Source organism: Schistocerca nitens, chromosome 4, assembly GCF_023898315.1.
Source record: "Schistocerca nitens isolate TAMUIC-IGC-003100 chromosome 4, iqSchNite1.1, whole genome shotgun sequence".
Lineage (NCBI taxonomy): Eukaryota > Metazoa > Arthropoda > Insecta > Orthoptera > Acrididae > Schistocerca > Schistocerca nitens.
The window spans coordinates 110,883,467-110,899,402 of record NC_064617.1 but is presented as its reverse complement, the minus strand read 5'-3'; the positions used below and the strand labels follow the sequence as shown (position 1 = coordinate 110,899,402).

The window sequence follows — 15,936 nt, the reverse complement described above, 5'->3', positions numbered from 1 at the left end:
AATGGCGAGCTTATTAAACGCCTGACTCCGACGTTGCTGCCTCTTGCCGAGAACATTGTGATTTTTAATCGTACATTTGCTAATTTTGCGCTCAGTTGCCTTTTATGCTACATATTCACATCACATGATCGTTTTCTGGATTATACAATCCGGTCATCAGATTCCCGTATTTAGATTAATCGAATCCGCATAAGTCACGTAAACCAAAGAAGCATTCATAAATTTCAAAATATGACGTATCGTATGCGATTACAAAGGCTGCTGTTAAGAATAGTATATTGGGTTATATTGCTCCGCAGCGCACCTTCTTCCAGCTAGGCAGTCACTACGCCGGTTGCAATTGCATCCGTCATTCAGCGAGAATCAGTGAAAGATGGTACTAAACTAGTACTGGATCTAGCGATTTTTAAAAGTTCGTTACTTTGGTGAAACGAAATGACACTGTCCTACTAGCTTAAAAGCTTAAAGGTTGGAATGCTCATAACATTTTTGTCGTGAGGTAAGGCTGGTGGCTTAACGATTACCTGACAGACTTTGTTTACGAGTCATCGTCTTCTGACCGGCTCGATGCGACTCTCAACGAATTTGATAGCAGCCTGTTTATCTCAAAGTAGCAATTGCGTCCTACGTCCTCAATTACTTGTTGGATGATGGTTCAAATGGCTCTGAGCACTACGGGACTTAACTTCTGTGGTCACCAGTCCCCTAGAACTTAGAACTACTTAAACCTAACTAACCTAAGGACATCACACACATCCATGCCCGAGGCAGGATTCGAACCTGCGACCGTAGCGGTCGCGCGGTTCCACACTGTAGCGCCTAGAACCGCTCGGCCACCCTGGCCGGCTGTTGGATGAAATTCAATCTCTGTCTTCTGCTCAGTTTTTCCCCGCTATAGCTCCCCCTAGTACCATAGAAGTTGTTCCCTGAAGTGTTAACACATGCCCTATCATTCTATCCTTCTTCTTGTCAGTCTTTTCTGTATGTTCCTTTATTTGCCGATTCTCCGAAAAACCTCTCCATTCCTCATCTGATCAGCCCACGTAATTTGCAAAATGTTTCTTCAGCACCACCTCTCAAATGCTTCGATTATCTTTTGTTCCGCTATTCCCACAGTCTATGTTTCACTACCATGCAGTGCTGTGCTCCAAAAGTATATTCTCAGGTATTTCTTCCTTGGTTAAGGCCGATGTTTCATACTAGCCGGTTTCTCTTAGCCGGGAATGCCCTGTCTGCCTGTGATAACCTGTTTTTTATGTCCTCCTTGCTTCTTGCGTCATGTATTTTCCTACCAATGTAGCAGATTCCTTAACTTCGTCTATTTCGTGTTCCCCGAGCTGTGATGTATAGTTTATTGCTAATCCTCATTACCTTCGTCATTTACTGTTTACCCTGAATCCATACCCTGAACTCATTTCACTATTCATTCTATTCATCATGTCCCGTAATCCTTATTCAGTGATAATAGCAATCTCATCTTGTACATATTATGTATTATCCGTCACTCCTTACAGCTTACTCATATTTTTCCCAGAATTTGAAACCTCTTGCACCATTTTACAATGTCGAACGCTTCTTCCTGGTCGACAAATTCCATGAACATGCCTTGATTTTGCTTAAATCTTTCTTCTGTTTTCGAACAAAACGTCGGAGGAGCTATTCTGGCGTCGTTACCTTTCCGAAAGTCAAACTCGTCGTTATCTAACAGAACTTCAATGTCCTCTACCAGACTACTGATCCTAAAGTCGAAGATTTGATCCGCAGCCAGTGCTGCGATTTTATTCTGTCGCTTACCGCGCCTTCCACTTATGGCTATGTTTGTTAAGTGAAAAACACTGCATCACATCGTGCTTCGGAGTTAACATGAAATTGTCGGTTCCCCTATAATTTGGCGGATAAGTAACTACAAAAGTCGGAGGAAGGCGAAAGCATAACACCTCCAGCAATACGGCGTGCAAACCAACCTTCAGTTTGAGGTCAGTTTTACTCTAATGTAATGCTTCAGTTGTAGGTGATATGTAGTCCCATCCGATTGTGTGAAGAAGTAAACACAAATTTGGCTAATACGACAATAATATGTTCTTGTTTGCTTCTCACAAGCTCAGCAGTCCCGTCTGCTAAGCAGTTTTTTCCCATAAAAATGCAAACAGCAAAAAAGAGAGCTATTCGTTGTTTCCAGGAACGAATCGGGCAGAAAACCATCACGGCAGACTTAGCATAGTGAGATCATAACAGTTCAAAGTGGACAGTAATATTACAATAGCTCACGAGAATGACGTTTGTTCTGAACGTGTGTGAGGAACCAAGAAAATGTTAGTTATCTGCGATTCCAGTTGTACATAGTCATCTGCCAGTACAGTTATAGAGGAGAGCGTGGAGATTGCCTTCTGAACGTGTGTATGACGTGATGGATGCTAGATGGGCGCCTGTGTACGTCAAACGACTGCGTCACGCTGGAGGTTAACGTTCTTATCTTCGTGACATCCTGGTAACAGCGCAAACAATATTTTCGTGATTAGATAACGTGGTCTTCCAGGTGCGGGATGCAGTATTGACTAGTCTCAGTCTCTTAGTGGTATGGAAAGAACATTCGGAGTTGAATGTACGCCTACAGCGATGTCCGATAGGTATAGCTTTTCTGTTCACCTGTCCTACTGTAGTCCATAAAAAACACTGATGTGTTATTACAGAAGGTTGTTGTTAATAAAGCTATCCCAAAAGCGATTGGGACGCTGGTGAGGGGTGGGGGACAGCCACTGCCACACAGGTGTCTCGGGCATGACGTGGCTGTTGCGGTTCCGTGACGTACCTGATGACGTCAGCATTCCTGGTCATGTGGTGGGGCACACAGGTTGCGCTTTGGCCTTCTCCCGACGAGCTGCCTGCATCTTGCCGACGGACGCATCCGTGAGTAGTACGAATGGAATGTTGCCGCTGTCGATTTCGAGGCAGATGTACGTGAGGCATGGAACATCGTCTGGAGTCGATGTGACGCGAAAGGAATGATACTGCTCGCATTGTGGCGTGTTAGTGCGCAAGAATTTTCGAACTTGATTCATGTATTTATTCCAGTCCCAGATCACAATTTTTTTATACCACGTTGTTAATTTCAGCCAGTAATATCCGTCTTCATACCTATAAAACAAAGAGGTATTTTGTCGTACAAAGTAACCAGATATGCGAATCTGGGCATCAGAAACCAATTTACGTACAAAGAACACATTCACTTCAGCGAGTACACACGATTTTCTAGTTGTGCCGAGGCAACATAGGTAAAAAATTGATACAGTCGAAGTACGTTTTGTTATCTGTACCTGGAGTAAATAATAAATACCCTCCTGGATCACTGTGGATTTTGCTGCGCCTATGTCGCAAGTTGTTTCGATCTTGAACTGTATCATCAAATAGATCAAATCATTGCCAATGAATGACCAGTTTTCTGCGGACGACTCTGTCTGTGCCTGCGGAAGGCAAAAACGGCGGAGCTATTGCGAAGCCTCGTGGAAAATGCCGTGAAAATAATGTGTTGATAGCAGTTAAAGGAGCGAACGCAGGCGTGTGAACTCAGATGACGCTATTTTGAGAGTGACCGTCACTAACTGAACTTACAGGCTATTCAAAAAGTGATGCAAGATTCCACATCAGCTGCACGAGTCCTCGCCACGAACACTGAAAGCGCATATTTGTTGTGCATGGGTGAATGTCCATCGTATTTTTTTTTCGGCACAGTGAACACACAGAAGCTGTACAATTTGCAAGCGCTATACCTGAGGACCAGCAACTGTACGCATGGTTTCAGGAGGACAGTGCTGCGGTACAACCAACAACGGCGTCACTTGCTTGGATCACTGTTTACATGGATAAGTGATTTCAAAGGCACTGTGACCCACTCTCCTGATTTATCCTGACCTCACTGTTTTCTTGTGGGAATATCATAAGGATGCTGCTTACAAACTTCTCACTGTTACCGAAATGTGCAATGAAACTGAACAATGTGTTGAAGAAACTCCTCAACAGAAATTACAGTATGTGTCTGAAAAACGTGAAGTATCATTATCAATTAGCGTTGGTCATATTCGAGGCCAGGTTGAGCAGAGCTTGTAACTTACCGATTTTCCCAGACGGTTGCTTTACTTTTCGAACACCCTGTATTTTGGAAGTTCACGAATGTAAAGCATCAGTCTCGTTTCTTTTGTATCGAGACCGCAATAATATTAGTTTATTTACCGGTTTCGGCTTATGTTAAAGCCATCTTCAGAATTTGTGGTTTTCTCGTGATACCACAGTGTACGATCGTGGTATCACGAGAAAAAAGAGAAGACGCCAGCACGAGCAATAGAGTGCCAAAAATTCTGAAGATGGCTTTAACATAAGCCGAAACCGGTAAATAATATTATTGCGATCTGGACTGTTGATATTAACCTATGATACAAAAGAATGCTTCAGATTCACGTACTTCCAAAATATAAGATATTCGAAAAGTAAAACAACGTTGATTTTAACCTAAATATAGCACTAGGTCGCTGCACTCCGCATACCATGATGTTAAATTGGTCTTCTTTATCAGTCATTCCGATGGAGTCCAAGGACAGGTCTTTCGTAAATTGCTCTGCCACGGCCACTGTGTTGATCGATTTAGATGAAACTTGTCATAGCGTAAGGACATAGTTCTAGGTCGAACGACAGTCGCGCTGTAATTCATCGCTACGACAAATAGTCCATTAGCAGTGTGAGAAGTCTGTCTCTCATAGGACAGTATAAAAGCAGTTATATAAGACGCTCTCAGAGTTAACATATCGGTCGCAGTCTCCTTTATGGCCCGCATCTCGTGGTCGTGCGGTAGCGTTCTCGCTTCCCACGCCCGGGTTCCCGGGTTCGATTCCCGGCGGGGTCAGGGATTTTCTCTGCCTCGTGATGGCTGGGTGTTGTGTGCTGTCCTTAGGTTAGTTAGGTTTAAGTAGTTCTAAGTTCTAGGGGACTTATGACCACAGCAGTTGAGTCCCATAGTGCTCAGAGCCATTTGAACCATTTTTTCTCCTTTATGTCGCAACTTGAGCAGTGTGTCGTTTCCTTCCTCCTCGATCTGTAGAGCTATCTTTCTGACGCTCGAGGTCGTGGAAGTGGTGCCATTAATAGAGGCTGCCACGTCGCCGCGCTTCCGCTGACAAAGCCTCGCGCTCGCTAGTTGCGTTAGTGGCTCGGGAAGAGTCCATCTTCGATAAAACCAGTCACTCTTTGCTGCTAACGTTTATGACAGCACTTGCAGCGTAGTCTGATAGGATTCGCTTCAGAGGAGGTATCTTGTTCAAGACAACGTCCACCGCTCTTCTACTCGTATATTACTAAACAGGTCACCCGATCACAGTGGGCATGATTTCTGTTAAACGGCTCCCAGGAGCAACGGAAATCTGATTTTCAGTATTTCATACAGTTGCTAACCGAGTTTAAAGTGCTGTCATAATTTACTCATTAAGAAGTATAATCTTACGTTCAAGGTTTAACATAATACGTCAACTATTATCGTTAGAGACTGTATGTGTCTCTTGAGTCAGCACGTAGCAACTTCCAATACACTGTAATGCAATAAAATAAAATAGGAGCCGCAACTTGTATAAAAAAGAAACACACATTAATGCAATGGTTCAGCATAAAAGAGAAATAACTAATGTAGGAATATTATTAACAGTCTAATATGTTGTTTAATTTAGCCCGACGTGTATAAGCACTAAGTAAACTAGCTCAGTTCTCAGGGTAGTTACGTAATCGTCGATAATTAATTGTCCTTTTCTCATTTATCCAACACTAGGCTCGTGAGAAGTCGTGTGCTTATTGCACCAGAGAATATTTGCCAAGTCTGTTCGGTGTACACTACTGTAGTACGTAACTTAATATCGTGGTTTCGTCTCGATTCCCCAATATAAGATAACAAGAGTAGCATCTACAAATGAAATCCTGTAATGGAACTGGAATCAGCCGGCCGAAGTGGCCGTGCGGTTAAAGGCGCTGCAGTCTGGAACCGCAGGACCGCTACGGTCGCAGGTTCGAATCCTGCCTCGGGCATGGATGTTTGTGATGTCCTTAGGTTAGTTAGGTTTAACTAGTTCTAAGTTCTAGGGGACTAATGACCTCAGCAGTTGAGTCCCATAGTGCTCAGAGCCATTTGAACCATTTTGAACTGAAATCCTGTGACCAGACCTTTTCTGCCTGGGATGTTATCTCGTGATATAAAGAAAATCTGTAAGTAAAATTGATAAATTATTGGCAGCTGCCTCCGGTCTCGTGGGATCTGAAATAAAGTTAATTGTCCTAACCGACGGCACGTCTCGTAGATGAGCTAAAAGAAAAATGTTAAAGATTTTTCTAAGACGGCGCCTAACAAAGAAAATTCTTTGTTAAGGCCCATATCTACTTAATAAAGATATCAGGTTTACGACAGATTGCCTCAATAATAGGGATAGATATGGCACGTTTTATAGCATATAATTTCACATACTTTGTGAACAAGTCATATATCGCCAAGGTATACTCTATACCTCTGCAAGCAGTGGGTAAAGGTCCTGCGATATCGATTGATACCAGCTTACTGGTCTATTCGGTATAACACCTTAGACAAAATTTCAACCCTTTTCGAGACTGGATCTCAAATCAAAGAACCTTTAGCCGTCTAATTTCCAAACTTATTTTATTTGACCACCAATTTCAGCGATTTACTACGCTATCTTCAGGCTCCTGGCCGACGTGTAGGAAGATTCCAACATCGTTTCCGTTCAAAATAGGGGCCAGTATTCAACCAGTCGGCAGATGATTGTGGAAGTGATCGCTGTAGCAAGCAGTAATCTACAGATCTCAGTATTTGAATACTGGCCCCTGTTTTGACCGGAACCGAGGTTAGAATCTTCCTACACGTCGGTCAGGGGCATGATCGCCGAAAGAGGTGGCACAATAAAATAAGTTTTGAAATTAGACGACTGAAAGGTCTTTGATTTGACATACTGCGGCGAACAGCTGAGTCCCACAACCATCTCTGAGAAGATGGACACACAGAGAGACATTTCGAAACTTTTTCCCTCTGACACACCCCAGAAAATAATGAAAGGAAAACCTTATATGGCTTATTACATTTTCGCTGTTTATGCAGTAGGGCTTTAGCATCCAGCGTGACGTTTTAATTTATTTCTACTTTACAATTAACTCCATTCGCAACACAATTTGCAGACAGCATCCACATACAGTGCTGAATGTACCTGCAAAACTATGTCATTGTACGCGATATAGTTCAGCAGATATGATGTCATAAACAATGAGACGCGTGAAAAATGAGCTTTTCTTAAAACGGAGCTCAAATTACCCAGGCTATATTCGTCCAGTGCTTAGTGATGAGAGGATTTTACGAGTTCCAACAAACTAGAAATGTAATGTACTACCTTTCTCAATTTTTTCTTACTTAGAGTCGCACAAAAACTTTACGTGAAATATATTAAAGACGTGTTTAGTTTTGTAAAGTACACTTTGTTCTTTTTTTAACCATTGCTAGTTTAATTATTTGTATTAAAAGTACAATAAAACCCAACTGTATTTCGTAACTTGCCCGTCTTGTAAATTACGCAGTTGATACCATAGTATTTGCAAGAAATTATAAATTGCCCTTATTACTGACTTTTGCTGTGATCAAACCTAAAAATAGACAGTTTGACGCTATACACTATTTGGCGAAAAGATATTACATAGCCGGCCGCGGTGGACGAGCGGTTCTAGGCGCTTCAGTCCGGAACCGCGCGACTGCTCGGTCGCAGGTTCGAATCCTGCCTCGGGCATGGATGTGTGTGATGTCCTTAGGTTAGTTAGGTTTAAGTAGTTCTAAGTTCTAGGGGACTGATGACTTCAGATATTAAGTCCCATAGTGCTTAGAGCCATTTGAACCTTTTTTTTTTTTTTGATATTACATAAATAAATAAAGAAGTATCAGTTTTTTGGTTTACCAATTGTGGTTTTGACTTTTTCATTAGGCTATGGTTGAATAGTCTGAAACTGAAAAAGCCGACATAATAGAGTTTTGCGTATTCGACCATAAAGCTTTTACGTGCTTAACGCCGTATATTTAACAGATTAACTCATTTGTAAAGCAATAAGATATTTGAAGGTGTTTCATGCGTTGAGTTCGATACTTATAAGAATTGGAGTTGGGATGTTTGCAGGTTACATGGTAGAAAACCTCATCTTTTCTTGTTATTTAGACAGCTGTTTTTTGTTTTCCAGTTGCAGATCGTCGCGAGAAGCAGTTATCAGTCGTAACGTAGATCACACAGCTGACATTGCCGTGCCACGTAATGCGCCTTCAGCAAGATAAGAAATAATACGGTAAGCACAGATACTCTCTTCGAGTCCTTAAAATATGCTGTATCAAGACATTTCTGCTTTAGTTTTCTTCAGCTACAATCAAAGCCTCTTTACGACTATATTTTTTCCGTGTGTTGCATCGCCTTTTGGGAGGGAGCGCATTTCCGTGGGGAAACTTGAAGTGTATCAAGTTGACGACTGCGTTCAAATGCGAAAAAACAAGTGAAACATTTGCTTTCGGACTATATGTGAACCCTGAGTGGAAACTGTATGGGAAGTTCTTTCCCTTATAACATTACGATATGATTTTGCACGCGTATTTCCATGAAAGAAGTAATATCGCCTAGATAAAGGTATTCAGTATTGTCACATGGATCAAACGGACTAGAATGTGTGACTGATAGGCGAACTAGTGTTCGGGATAGAAAGTGTCGAGGTAGGACAGGACGCTATGAGTGAAGAATATGCAATTGGAAACAAAGGGGAAAAGAGAGAGAGAGAGAGAGAGAGAGAGCGCGAGCTAGTAAGAAATTAAATTATTTTATGATTCATTAGCTACATACTATGGAAAGCAAGCAGTGAAGCAGCGGGAAGTCGCAGAAACTCGTATAATATGATGTCCTTTCCACAAACGCGAAACTCCCCTACTCGTTGTGATGTTGGAAACTTCACGCGCCACTGTTTCTCTGCGCGGTCACTTGGACTGGGTAGCTCCACTCTCAAGTGATGCGACAAAATCTCATCCCTCAAAGAGAATTCCGACAAATTGTTCTTACAGAATGTCACACCGTTGTATAATGAACTTGTGATTCTCAGAACATGGAAGTAAATCGAAGACAGACATGCTGCGAAAGAGTGAATGCTGTTTCACGAAGTGGCCTTTTCAATGTAACCTGTCACGCTGCTTAATTCCCTTTGCTTGAAGAAACACAAAATTCCCGGAGTCCCTATAAAATATTCCGCGTTACGCTGCAGAACTGGAGAATACAAATCAAGAGGTTTCGCTAGGTCAGGAACGGCAAAAATTGGATTTCTGTTTCATACCCACATCGAACTTTATGAAACATAAGCGGGAAATAAAATATTTGAAGAGGCATTTTTTTTCACTTAAGTCTATGTATAATCCTTGTGCCGGCCGAAGTGGCCGTGCGGTTAAAGGCGCTGCAGTCTGGAACCGCAAGACCGCTACGGTCGCAGGTTCGAATCCTGCCTCGGGCATGGATGTTTGTGATGTCCTTAGGTTAGTTAGGTTTAACTAGTTCTAAGTTCTAGGGGACTAATGACCTCAGAAGTTGAGTCCCATAGTGCTCAGAGCCATTTTTATAATCCTTGTAAACGATGTATTTATCGTTGTAGCTGTGATACAGTTTCTGTAACCTGTTGACTTTCGTGCATAAAAGATCGATTTCTTGTACAAGGTCGATAACTGCAGACTGGAATGTCTTTGACTCCTAACCTCTGTTTACACAATGTTAGTTAATTTTCAGCTGCACACAACATATAGTTCTGACGACATCGTGATGTCCGTAATACATTTGCTTGTATGGATACCTGTGCGTGAATCCGATACACACAACAGTCAGTTCTCTGTTTTGGCTCAAATGGTTCAAATGGCTCTGAGCACTATGGGACTTAACTACTGAGGTCATCAGTCCCCTAGAACTTAGAACTACTTAAACCTAACTAACCTAAGGACATCACACACATCCATGCCCGAGGCAGGATTCGAACCTGCGACCGTAGCGGTCACGCGGTTCCAAACTGAAGCGGTTAGAACCGCACGGCCACACCGGCCGGCTTCTCTGTTTTGTGTGCACTCCAAATTACACAAACATTTATCGGCAGACGTGGGTACTCATAGACAGCAGAGGTTCGACACACTCCGTCGTAAGCAGGTTGTTCAAATCTCACCTTTCTTTCAAGAATTCCCATTTAAGATCCCTAAACATTCTTTATTACTTTCGTGTGGTCTTATCCAGCTGTTACGATCGTAGCAGCGCGTTTCTCAATTTGTTCGAAGTCGAATGATATGTTTACTTGAGAAGGACCCGAACGCTGGAATTGGTTGCACGAGCTTCTTGTTTGCACTTTCCGTTATATATTAAATGGACTTTCCCAGAACCCAATAAATCTAGGTCTATCTTTCCCCTTCGCTAATGCTTAAATGATAGTGTGGTAGTATTGGCGCGGTGACACCGTTTAGGATATTTCGGCTGCATAATGCGAATGTTTGTGCGTGACGCCATTTCGGCAACTTCCTCGTATTTGTGATGAACATGAGAAGAAATCACTAGGAGAACACGAACACGCTGTACCCGAGCGAAGGGAGTCTCCGACCCTGCCGGGAATCGAACGAGAGACCCCACGATCCTGAGACAGCGACGCTAACCGTTTTTTTTTCCCCGATCTATTTCTTCGCCGTTGTCTCGTCAATAGTTATTTGCGAATGTCGCATAACATCTTTCAGACTGACAACCGAGGGTTGACCTGACAGAACACGCTGATCTACCGTGCAGGCTAGACCACCAGCTTCTGACTCACTGTCGCGGACCGTACGTTGATCGTCTCATTTCATAACCGCTAAACGTAGTCACCGCGCCGGATAAAGAGGAGTCTTTGATAGTGCCTAGTACCCGTAGATTCCATCATTTCATTACGAATTTACAAACACTATAGATGAACTGTTGGACACTAAATCGAATCATAACCTAGTATTGTAGCTACAGGTATCTGCTAGAAACGCCAGAAACCACCAAAATAAAAAATACAAAATAATTATCTCAAAATACTGGAAAAAAACATGCTACTAAATGAAAGACTCAGAACTATCACACAAAAAGTAAACTAGAAATACACTTACAGTCTCATCTACTTTTCCAGACTCTGCTACTGTTGATAATGGCTCCCATGAGTCTCGAAAATAATATTTACTTCCCGAATAACCGTAGCTCATATTATACTCGGAAACAGCGAAACTTTTCTAATAAATAATTCCTCGTAAATCGAATCATATTCGGACCTTAGGCAAACAAGCATCACAACCAGCAAACTGATAACGTTAAATCGGTAGTATGTTGTCAGCCAATGGCATTAGTACTCATTCGTAGATAATATCAGCTGCAGTTTCCTACTAATAACTCTTAATTGAACCACATGCTAGAAATAGATAAATTATTATTATTATTATTATTCTAATAATAAATGTTGGGCCGCGCGGGATTAGCCGAGCTGTCTTAGGCGCTGCAGTCATGGACTGTGCGGCTGGTCCCGGCGGATGTTCGAGTCCGCCCTCGGGCATGGGTATGTGTGTTTGTCCTTAGGATAATTTAGGTTAAGTAGTGTGTAAGCTTAGGGACTGATGACCTTAACAGTTAAGCCCCATAAGATTTCACACACATTTGAACAATAAATGTTGGATCATTTAGTTTTTGTAAAGATATTGTTATTTCTTGATAATTGATTGAATTATTAATGTTTACTTAGTAGTGCTCCTAAATACGTACACGATGTGAAGCGTTCAAGATATGCACTGTACGACAAGAAAGGAAGAATGACTTGATTGTTGGTGTTAATAACGCTCATCCTCCGTTACCTCCTCCGCATTACTGCAAATGACGTCTCACTGAGCACATTTGTTCTGTGCATGCAGTACACGTGAGGCGCCTAGTTGTTTCCACTGCACTGTGCGGAATACGAACGTTCTCTTATAGTTCACTAACCTGCTGTCTCCAAGTTGACGTCCCCAGCGCAGAAAACAGCACGCAGGTCGTAGGTTCTGTATCTTGAGGCTGAACTGACTTTTAGCGAGGTTCTGTTCTGAAATAATGTATCACTTCTTTGGGATGCCACTCGCGTATTTTAATGTAGCCACACGAGAAGACTACATGATCTTAATGCAACACCTTCTGATACAGCAAAGTACATGATCAAACACAATGTTTACGAAAATGTATCTTTACACTATTTGTGGCACGTGTCTGTGCCTCATGACTACCGGAGTGAATCTTTTAATACTGAATACTGGCAAACACACCCTGCCACAGACAACATGACTGTACATCTCGACTGCCTACTCCAGAGTGACGAACAGGAACTTAAATAAAAACTGGAAACACATCCTACGACAGTCAACATGTCTCTTCTTCTCGACTGCCTAATCCACAGTGACGAATAGCCAGAAAAGGCGTGACCCGAACGCTTCCGAAGTGCTTCGTCTGCAATTTCGTCAGTCTTTTGTTTTTGATTTAAATTGTTTTTAATAATTCTAAAATGACTGATTGGTAGTCAGCTGTTGAGAGAGATTTATATTAAAAAGTGAAGTCATTCCAATGAATAGTTGAATTTATAATAATAGCTGTACTTTAACGTTTTGGCGCCCTTGCTCCGAACACAGCAGCCAATCACAGAGCAGTAGCATTATGCAGGCGGTCTTTCTCACGGGAATGGTACCGAATCTAACATCTGTCACAGGTACCTCACATCACATTTCGTCATCTATATACTTCTTGCATCTCCAATGCTCTGGGAACAGCTTCTTGGAGCCTAATATGATATCTGACTAAGCCAGAAATATTACAACTACTTTTCTTTTTATCATATACTATTGCGATCTTTTCTTTATTTTAGACATTATTTTTCATTTCACTACATTTAAAGAGAGCTGCCATTCATTAACACTTGTGCGTTGGCTCCTTAGCTAAAAGTGCTCTGTTCATCCAGAATAATTGTTTCACACGGCAGTGGAGTGCGCGCTCTGTGAAACTTCCTGACAGTAAAACTGGGGACCGGAGTGCTGCTCGAACCTGGAACCTCTCCCAAGCAGTGCTCTTACCCAGTGAGCTGTCCATGCACGACTCACTGCCCGCCCTCACACCTTCACCTTTGCTAATACCTCGCTCATATTTCTCCTGTTTTCGAAACTTCACATAAGTTCTCCTGTATCCCTTGCGGCGCTAGTTCTCTTGCAAGGGGAACAGCAGCTGTGAAGTTTGGAAAGTGGGGGACAGATAAGACGTACTGGCAGAACGAAAGCCGTGAGGACGAGCCGTTAGTCGTGCTTGGATAGCTAAGAAATTTAAAGTAAACTGACCCCCTCAGGTGTTGAAGCGTATATGGCACACACCTACCTCAGGAAGTAAGTTGTAAGCATTTGTAAAACTCTTTCTCCGTGGGAACCGCCGTAAAGACGATAAACTTCGACAGTGTTTTGGGGCTGTTTGGAACTACAATGACTATGTCTGGCTTCTCGGTCATTTCACATTTTTCTCGCCAAAACCAAGCGTACTTATAGGAATTTATCGAATTAATGGCATTGCAACACTAAAGTCAAAAATCTTATCTAGGAGCTAACTATGAACTGCCAGTACACAATTGTGTGCTTATGGCTTTCGGGAGTTTGTTGTTGTGTTCTTCAGTCGGAAGACAGTTCGATGAACCTTTCCAGACTGTGCCGGCTTCTTAACTCCAGCAGGCTACATCTTTCTGAACCTGATTACCGTATTCAAGCCTTGGTCTCCCTCTACAGTTCTTACTCCCCAGGCTTCCCTCGGTTACCAAACTCGCTATTCCATGATGTTCCAGGATGCGACTCAGGGTGACGAATTGTGTCATAAAATTATTTTTTACCCAATTCAGTACCTCTTTATTAGTTATTCAGTCTACCCATCTAAGTTTGACCATTTTTCTATCGTCCATATTTCACTTTCATACAAGCCTACACTCCAGGCGCCTTCAGAAAAAGACTTCCTAGCGCCTAAATTTACATTCGGTGTTAGCACACTCCTCTTTTCCAAAAATGCTGTTCGCGTTACAGATAATTTAAATTTTATATCGTATCTACTTACGCCGTTGTCAGTTACTGTGCTGCCAAAACAGCAGAACTCATTAGTACCTTTAGTGTCTAGTTTCCAAATCTAAATACAGCACCGTCGCATGAGTTAATTGAATTACATTTCATTACAGTTGTTTCACTTTTATTGGTGCTCATAACATCTTTTCAAGACGCTATCGCCGGCCGCGGTGGTCTCGCGGTTCGAGGCGCGCAGTCCGGAACCGTGCGACTGCTGCGGTCGCAGGTTCGAATCCTGCCTCGGGCATGGATGTGTGTGATGTCCTTAGGTTAGTTAGGTTTAAGTAGTTCTAAGTTCTAGGGGACTGATGACCACAGCAGTTGAGTCCCATAGTGCTCAGAGCCATTTGAACCATTTTTGAACCAAGACGCTATCCATTCCGTTCGACGGTTCTTCAGCGTTCTTTGCTTTCCCTGACGGAATTACAATGTCATTGGCAAACCTTAGAGTTTTTATTTCTTCTCGTTGAAGTTTAATCCTCTCTCCAAATGTGTCCTTGGTTTTTTTCGCTGCTTGTTCACTGTGCAGATTGAGTAACATCGGGTATAGGTTACAGCCCGGTTTCGCTCCCTTCTCAGCTACTGCTTTGACAGGATACGGACTAAAATAATGATGACCACCAGCACGCTCTCTCGCTGAAACACGAAGGATGATAAAATCTTATATAGGTACAAAGAAAATTGAAAGTTACGTATGAGAGTGTAATACACACTGAGATGTCAAAAGTCATGAAATACTCCCTAATTTCCTGCCCAGCGTCGTTCAGCAACTCGTCGTGGCATGGACTCATCAAGTTGTTGCAAGTCTCCTGCAAAAATATTGACCGATGCTCCCTCTATAGCGGACCATAAATGCTAATGTGTTGCCCATGCAGGAAATGGTGCACAGCCTGAATCTCTCGATTATGTCCCAGAAATGTTCGATGGGATTCATATCGGGTGATCCACGTGGCCAAATCATCCGCTTGAATAGCCACAATGTTCTTCAAGGCAATCAAGGACAACTGTGGCTCCATGACACGGCGAGTTGTCATCCACAAAAATTACAGTGTTTTTTGGGAACTTGAAGTGTATGAATGGCTGGAAATTGTGTCCAAGTAGCCGAACGTAACTACGAGGTGCATTCAAGTTCTAAGGCCTCCGATTTTTTTCTAATTAACTACTCACCCGAAATCGATGAAACTGGCGTTACTTCTCGACGTAATCGCCCTGCAGACGTACACATTTTTCACAACGCTGACACCATGATTCCATGGCAGCGGCGAAGGCTTCTTTAGGAGTCTGTTTTGACCACTGGAAAATCGCTGAGGCAATAGCAGCACAGCTGGTGAATGTGCGGCCACGGTGAGTGTCTTTCATTGTTGGAAAAAGCCAAAAGTCACTAGGAGCCAGGTCAGGTGAGTAGGGAGCATGAGGAATCACTTCAAAGTTGTTATCACGAAGAAACTGTTGCGTAACGTTAGCTCGATGTGCGGGTGCGTTGTCTTGGTGAAACAGCGCACGCGCAGCCCTTCCCGGAAGGAATTTGTTCTTCAAAACATTTTCTTAGGATGCACCTGTTACCGTAGTGCCCTTTGGAACGGAATGGGTAAGGATTACGCCCTCGCTGTCCCAGAACATGGACACCATCATTTTTCCAGCACTGGCGGTTACCCGAAATTTTTTTCGTGGCGGTGAATCTGTGTGCTTCCATTGAGCTGACTGGCGCTCTGTTTCTGGATTGAAAAGTGGCATCCACGTCTCATCCATTG

The 15,936-nt window shown here is 42.7% G+C and overlaps 1 long non-coding RNA gene across 1 annotated transcript in view; it reads left to right on the top strand.

The window, feature by feature from the left end:
• The window catches only part of LOC126251809 (uncharacterized), a 781,546-nt gene that overhangs the window by 646,790 nt on the left and 118,820 nt on the right, over positions 1–15,936 (top strand). The window contains exon 5 of the long non-coding RNA XR_007545788.1: positions 8,257–8,358. This is a non-coding gene — a long non-coding RNA (uncharacterized LOC126251809). The remainder of the gene's footprint in view (positions 1–8,256; positions 8,359–15,936) is intronic.